Source organism: Crocodylus siamensis, chromosome 6 (genome assembly GCF_052110815.1).
Source record: "Crocodylus siamensis isolate JL-2025a chromosome 6, ASM5211081v1, whole genome shotgun sequence".
Classification (NCBI taxonomy): Eukaryota; Metazoa; Chordata; order Crocodylia; family Crocodylidae; genus Crocodylus; species Crocodylus siamensis.
Genome location: NC_143400.1, coordinates 39,881,296 through 39,889,700, shown reverse-complemented (window position 1 = coordinate 39,889,700; position 8,405 = coordinate 39,881,296).

Sequence of the window (8,405 nt, the reverse complement as noted above, 5' to 3'; positions counted from 1 at the left end):
GATGAGATTTATTCCATTCCTCCTGAAGCATCAACGGGAATGAAGGTCAGCCTGCACTGGCTGGCAGTCAGGTGCTTCTTTCCCGCTCTGAAAATTGGCTTTTGGAATTTGAATCTGCCCCCTGAGCTTCTCACTGCTTAAATGCGGTACCTCGCTAGCAGCCAGATCCTGCAGTCACTGGTGTCAAAGGTAACATTATCGGTGATTTCAGGATTGCTGCCTTGCGCAAAGACCTAGGAGGGGGTGAGAAGCAGGAGGGGTTCACAAGAGATGTCAGAGTCATGACCGTGATTCCTTTCCCATATTTCTCTAAATAGCAGTGGGGTTAGATGTTAGATGCTCTCTTAACACCTGCTCACAAGCAGTTCATTAACCACAAGGCAACTGGCTGCCCTCGCCCTGGAAAGAGAGGATCAGTGGAGGAAAGAAACCCCTCTCAACATTAAGTCTGTCACCATTTTGTCAAAGCAGACTTTGGGTTAGAAATTTGATTTTTATTAGTACTGTTTTCTTGACATACTACTGAATTAGGCTGATGCTGTCGATCAGGAAAACACAATGAAAATGATTCAGACTCTGGTTACAATCCATGATATTTTTGTTTTAGAATAAGTAGCAATAATATTTTGCAGAACATCTCCAAGCTGAAATGATTTAGGACTCATCTGTACTTCCTGTTTTCTTATCTGAACTAAATTCATTCGCTCTTTACTAGCATACTAAATTGATCCATAAACATTTCATTACCAGTAAACATGCTGATACTTCCATCAGGGCAAGTATTATATTCCTGTGCTGTTAATTGCATCCCAGGCTCAACATGGGGATGGCAGGCAATGAACCCAAACCTACTTTTTAAACAGACAGACAAAACCTGAGAGCTCCTTTTTGCAACCCATCCCCATGCCGCATCTTTTTTTTTTTTTTTTGTTAATCATGGCCCTGAGGAAATTAGAAACTGCATTTGTTCTTAAAGTTTTTGTTAATTAGACTGTTGCTTGCAGTACTGATCTGTCATGTTGATTGAGCCACACTGTTATGTAATGCATCTCCAACTAAGTGGCAGGAGCTGGAAGGCTGCTTTAATTGATAGGATGCTGAGTTGGGATATGGGAGACCTGGATATGATTCCATGGGTCCTCTTTAAGTTGTGCAACTGAGCCGAAAATTCAATAAGCCAGAAAGTAACCACAAGAGGGAGCAAGATTCGAGCAGAGTGATGAAGCAGGCAGCTGGGAAAGGGGACTCCTGGGTTTGGTCCCTGTTCCTAGGACAGTTTCTGCATTTTTCTTTAAAAGGATAACATTCAGAAACACTCCTGGGAACCAGGACTTCTGGCCCCTTTTTATAAAGCAAGGCTGCAAAATCCTGCTCCCTTCTCTTGCTCTCTGTGTGACCCAGTTGGATTCTTTTTGTACCTGGTAGCTCAGAAAGGGTGGAGATGCCTCTAGTTTGAAAGTGTATAGTCTAGGGGTTGGCAAGGTTTTTTGCAGAGGGCTAAAGAAGCCTACACCCTGGACTTGAAAGCTGTTGGTGTGCCAGGGGCTGATGGTAGAGGAGCTATGAGGGGCCTGATCCTTGCTGTGGCAGTGCAGCCCTTGCCCCTTCCTAGCTGTGCTCCCCAAGGCATGTGTGAAGCCACTGCCAGCAATGAATGGCTGGGGCTCCAGAACCTGGTGCAGCCACTTGCAGCCTTGCGATTGTCTGCTACAGACAGCCCAGACTCCAGGCAGGCCCCTGCTGCTAACAGCAGGCAGCAATAAGCCTGCAAGTGGCTGCATTGGCTTTGCCTAACTTGTTGCCGGTAGCAGGGGCATGCACACCTTGGGGAGCACAGTGGGGAAGGTGCCAGGGCTGTGCTGCCCTAGCCCCTTCCCTACCGTGCATCCCAAGGTGCATGTGCAGCTACCGCCAGTCATGGAGCCAGGCCGGGGTTTTGGACCCTGATGCAGTTGTTTGCAACCTGCCCACCACCCTGCAAGCAGCCCAGGTTTTGTGGCAGCAGCAGCTGCTTGTACACCTCAATGCACACAGCAGGGATGGGGCTGGAGTTGCACTCCCCATGGCTCCTTCCCCACCATGGCCCCAAGGCACACGTGCAGCCACCACTAGCCATACAGCTGGGCCGGGGCACCAGACCCTGGTGCACTGGTTGCAACCTCCTGGCTGCCTGCCACATCTGGCCCAGGCTCTGAGCAGCTTCTGCCTGCCAGGGAGTCTGGGCTGCTCACTAGGGCTGTGCAAAGCTTTGGGTGCTAATTCAATTCAGAGGAGATTCAGCGGCCAAATCTCTGAATCCAAATTGAATCAGGAGACCAGTTAGAAGGTCCAAATTGATTTGAAGCTCTCCGAATCGATTCAGAAAAGATGCAGAGAGCTTTGGAGATTTGGGCAGTCCTCCATGCTGGTAAGTAGGGGATGGGAGAGGGGGGTCTGAAAGAGAGGACCATAGGGGGACCCCTGCCCCCGCCTGCTCCCCCAGATCCCCTCCCTCCGCCATGGCTGCCTTGCCCATCCCAGCTACCAGCTCTATAAAAAATAAAAAAGCATCCCCCATTCACCGGCTGCTGCAACGGCCTGGGGAGGGCTGTGGCAAAGCTCCCCACGTGGCATGGGGCAGTGGGGGGCAGCAGGCATCGCCCTGGCAGCAGCTGGTGAGTGCCCGGCTTTTTGTTTTATATCCAGGTGCTGGGGCTGGAAGAGCGAGTGGGCGATGGGAAAGTGGGTGGGGGATGCGGCCGAATCTCCAAATCAGATTTGACTGAAATTGATTCAGGACAATGATTCAAATCACTGTCCCCCAAATTGGCCAAATCCAAAGCAAATACTAGCTGCTTCGCACGGGCTTACTGGTCACAGCAGGACTTGTAGCCTCCTCACTGCTTTTTCTGCGAATAGCCTGGGCTCCGTGGCTGATAGCAGCTGCCCAGAGCCTAGGGCAGACTTAGTGTGTGTCAGGGAAATTGGACAGCTACTGCGTAGCACCCATACACCGAAGGGTGTGCTCATACACCGAGGAGCACTGGCCACATCCCGTCTCTGGGCTCGTTCCTAGCTGCGATCAGTTTGAACAGAACGAGGGAGTGTCTGTCTTAAGTGTATTGCTCTGCAGAGGGGTACTCAGTGTCCCAGAGAGAAAGAGCTCTCCCCTGAACTGAGTTTACAACTTGGTATTTATGCATTAAGCATTGCATTGCTACATTGTTGTGCTGCATCTAGGTTTTTCCTCTTGCCATTACAAAATTACAAAACAGGGTACAGAGCAAGCTTGGACTAGTTGAGACTGGTTTCGCATTACTGTCAGCGAGAAGTACATGTCGCTTACTGTCAGCAAGAGGCAATCTTTAATCTTAGGGGAAAAAGTTCATCTACTTTTTCAAGGGTCATCTGCTTTTTTATGATTGTATTGTCGTTTTCTCTTACATGTGCTGAGCAAAATGGCATCACATGCCATCCTCTGGCATGCATGCCAGGGGTTGCAACCTCTGCTATAGCCTATGGTAGAGGAGAGGATTGAACTAAGGTCCTACTGCCTATATGAAAGTTCTTAACCCCCAGTTATTGCATAACAGGGGGTGAATCTATACATGCTATTAATTTACAGTAGGCTTACTGTGCAGTAAAATAATGTTCAGTAAACTATCCCAGCAGCATGTCTAGATGTGCTCCCAATGTTAGCAGCCTAGCACAGGCTGCACTGCTTTGCTCCCCTGCAGCAGCCAAGAGGATCTCCAGGTTCCCCCTGGGGCTGGCAAGGGTCCAATGGGCATGGGAACAGGAGAGCTCTTCTGGGATGAGATGTGATGTGCATGGGACTGGGAAAGAGCTGCCCCTGCAGTGGGAGAGCTCTCCTGGCCCTGTGCTCAGCTTTTAGGAAGCTGTCCCAGATGTTGGACAGCTGCTGGTGAGCCTCCTGCCCAGTAGAGGGGCAGGAGGCTCACTGGCAGCTGCCCTGGTTGGACAGAGATGCCTATTCTGGGAAGTGGGTGGGGGCTGGGAATCGGGCCCTCGCCTGTCCCCTGGAGCAGCTCAATGTGGCATGGACCTGCCCCAAGGGACCAGCGAGGGCTGGATTCTCAGCCCCTGCCTACTCCCTGGAGCAGCCAGCTCTACCACCCAGAGCTGTTCCAGGGCTCAGGCTAGGACTGGGGTCATTCTCCAGAGCTGCCAGCTCTGCTCCAGAAGCCAGGAAAGGGGGCTGATAACTTCCCAGTCCTGGCACTGATTGGCTCTCAGCTTCTGGGGGGAGCTGGGGAGCTAAGCAGCACCAGGACCGGGGACTGGACTGTGGCCTCCTACTGCCTAGATTGACCAGGAGCAAATTTGCTCCCAGTCAGTTTTTGCATGAGTGTTACTGTGCAGTATCTACTGCACAATTAGTTTACTACAGGTAGTAAATTTACAAGTAGTAAACTAACTGTGCAGTGGACTATTTTACTGTGCAGTAAATGTGCGCATGTGTAGCTGGTGATGCATTCCTGTGCAGTAAATTATTCTACTGCATAGTAAAGCGTCTCCTGTAAACCCACCCAGAGAGTCTTACAGCTACCACCTTTTGCTGCTGGGTTTGAAAGACAAGCAGTGATGGAGGTGTGTCTGGCTCTGGCAACAGTTACCAGGTAAGTGGAGGGAGGCTTGCCTGCTGAGGGCCTCAGGGATTAGCTAGATACAGATTGCTCAAGCCTTTCAAGACTACGGTAGTTCTGGGCATGGGCAAAATACAACTCTTGATTTTTGGGCAACTTAAAAGTGAAGTAGGGAGGAAGCTACGAAGTTTAATTGTCTCCATGTTTTGGTACCAGCTAAGCAGAGTTTTTTAGGACTGCAACTATGGGTTGAGGTACCTAAATCCTGACTACTTCAGGAGCCTAATTCTTTTTCTGTATTTGCCCCTTTCTCTCAGTTTCTTAATTTTCCATTTGTAAAATAGAGGAATACAAACATTTCCTTTACCACACAAGGGCTTTGTGAGGCTGAATATGTTGAAGATTGCAAGGCATGCCACAGCTCCATGAATGAAAGCCATTTAAATTCCTGCAGTGATAGACCCAGCTGAGATCCTTATTCACCTCTGCAGGCCCCAGCAGAAGACCAACACTATGACATCTGTTGTTTGATATAGGTTTTTATAAATCTGCTATGATGGATATCTCGAGTGCAAGGAGTGCTGTGCTGAAGACAACAGTTTCAGTTCCAGACCTTTGTGTTTGTAATGCATGTGATGCTATGTCCTCAGTTCTGTTAGAAATCCCCCCTCCTCTTCATGAGAGCAGCTTCCTCAGAAGAAAGGGTCTTGATTGATTGTAAGGACATCTGAGCAGATGGTGCATGTTCTTATTTAATCATTTGCTAATGTTATATAGGCCTTTCGTTAAACTCTAAAACAGGAAGTAGAGGAAAGAGTCGGAAAAAAAAACCCACAAAGGCAATTAGGAAATACTACCATGATGGGCAGCAATATAATATCCTAAGTCTGATCACCAGAATATGTGAGGATCATGAAAAACACAACTTTGCTCTGAATATCCCAGGAGAGTTCAGCCAAATGCTTTTGGGCGCAGACAGAGGAGCAACTCCCCACTGTAACTCATTACACTTTGCAGGAAGCATTCTGAGTTGCAGTGACCCCACAGACCAAACAGAAGTTCACTGTTGGGTCCAGGGGGGAGGTAGGGTTTAGGAAATCCAGCTGCTGGCTGCCACCCTGTAGCTGGTTTCCTCTAGCAATGGCCTCACCTCCCTCCCCACCCAGGCACTGTTTTCAGGATGGGAGAGGGGAAAGGGAGCAGAGGGAGCTCATTCTAGGGGTTCCCCAGCCTGCTCTGGAGGGTGGGGTGGGTGGATTGGTGCCCCCCCCACACACCTCAGGAGGGCTCCAATCCATCTGTCCCACTTCCAGTGGATGCTAAAAAACCCCAGACCACACTCCTTCTGCTCCCTTTCCCCACTCCCATTCTGAAAACAGCTCAGTCTGGGAGGCAGGGAGATGCAAGTTACTGAAAATGCTATGTTTTGAATGTCATCCTCACAGATTTTTGCAGGATCAGGCCCTTTTAAAGTGCTTTTCAGCTGTACACTTCTGTTTGGTCACAGCTGTACAGCACTTTCAGGAGCCAGATAGGGGGAAAATTGTCACTTTTGTTTGTGCTGTTTGTCTTTACTTTTCCCCTACTGCTTGTATGTATTTTTTGGTTTATTTAGAACAGGGACTACCTACTTTTCTGCTTTTGTACAGTGCTTAAGCGAGCAATATTTGGCTTTGTCACTAGGTACTTTCATAGGTTAGAACCATGTCTTAACTGGCAGCAGAAGCTAAGTAGGAGCTATGGGCTCAAGAATTAGAGCACGGGCTTGATGTGTTCATGGAGAAAACCAGTTGTCACAAAATGCAACTTTTTGAGCATGGTGGGGGGTGTGAATGTATGTGACATTCCTATTCGGTGAATTTAGCCTAAAGGAAGTTTAGTTCAGGTACAATATGCTTACTTAGCATGTGTTGGGCTCAGCAGACTCCACTCTTTGTTGTGAAGAGGAAGCACAATGAGAGTCATTCAGAGGTACCTTCTCTTTGTCCTTGTAACTAATGCTCTGCTCCCTTTATTGTAGGTTCCTGGTGTGGTCCACATAAGAGACAGCAATTTGCATTGTAGCACAGCAGTGTCTGTTCTGATTAAGAACAACACTTACCTCCTCCATCCTGTTTCCATGAATATTTAACTTAATTAAGCCCAGCAAAGATCTTATTTCAGCCTAATGACTTATAAATGTGACTTCTTATATCTCTGAACTGAGTGAAATGCAACAGGCACAGCTTTTTAATACATCTAATTATTCAAATGACATATACTGATAGATATGGGAATGGGCTTTCAACTGGAGAATACTTCACTTTTCTGAGCTGCTGTTGGATTGTTTGTAACTTTAAAACGTGTGTGCGCATGTGTGTGCGCATGCTTTTTGCCCGCTTTGGCATTAGATTTATTATCTAAGGCTTTACTTTGATCCGAAGAGCTTTAATTTCACAGGAAATACTCTTTGATAAAGCAGTGCGTATTGTTGCTAAGAATATGTGACCACCTTTATAAAATTCATGTTACAATAATCCTGAGACTGGCCGGTGTAATAAAGCCCTTTTGCTTCCATACATTGTTAAACTTCAGTTAGCAGTTAATGGAGGATCTGCTCATGTGTGCATTAGAAGTCATGGATAAGGCAAACTGGAAAAAGATCAGAGATGCCCACAGGTGTTAATGTTTCCCATATTTCTGTGGTTCATAAAGAAAGGGAGGAAAAATCCCATGCTTTTGCCATTTATTGAGACAGCTATACCTGTTGGAATAAACTGCCCAGAAACAGAATCATTGTATTTCCTGTGTGCTAACTAGGCCCTAATTCAGGAAAACAAGATTCTTTGAGTAGATGTGATATATTTTATTAGATCAACTGAGTCTATAAATAATAAAAGAAACTAAACAATACATAATAAAATAATAATAAAATAACATAATCAAAGATATCACATCTACTCAAAGAACTTCGCCTGCCTATGTCCTTAGACCAACATGGCTACAACCAAAAACCTAATTCAGGTAAGCACTTAAGGACATGCTTCAATCCCACTGATTCCAAGTCCTCTATGCATTAAGGTTTGTGTATGTAAAATGCTAGATTTACATCCACAAATTTTGTTAAAGATGTAGACCAAGAGTATTAAACCTGACTTGTAACCTAAGGTGTCTGACTTTGTGTGCCCAATTTGAGGCATGCAGTGGAGATACTCTGGAAATCAGTCTTGTTAATGTGTCGTGAATCAGGCACCCAAAAATTCATGCATCGATTGAAAATCTTGGCACTTGTATCTGATGTTTATTGAAGTCCTTGGATATAGATAGAGAAAACAGTCATACATGAAGTTAGGGGATGGGCACGTGAGCTGATTTGTTCTGTTTTAAATTCATGAGTGTTCTCAGGTTGTAATAATATGTGATTTTTCCATTCCTACAAAGCATGTGGTGGGGGGAAGATGCAATTCTTTCTTAAGCAGGTCAGTCTCGACTCAATTTAAATCCAGCTAAGAGTGCTAAATTGATGTGTAAGTAGGTGAGTCAAGTGCTAACAATCTCTTTCAGAACAAGCTGTAGATGTTCTGTGATTCTAATTTATTTTTTTATGACTCCCTTAATGGAATAAAATGTACAAGAGGGATATAAATAGGTAGATTGGTAACAAGAAAGCAATGGGATATAGGCTTAACTGAAGCCTGTGCCCCTAGAGAGAAGTGACAATAGAAACCGGGAAAGCCTATTAAAGAGATGCTCACACCTGATGGAAAATGGTCTCCTGGGAAAAGTACAGAAGGGCATTGGGAAAGTAATGTCATGGCTGACAACAGATCTGGATTCTTT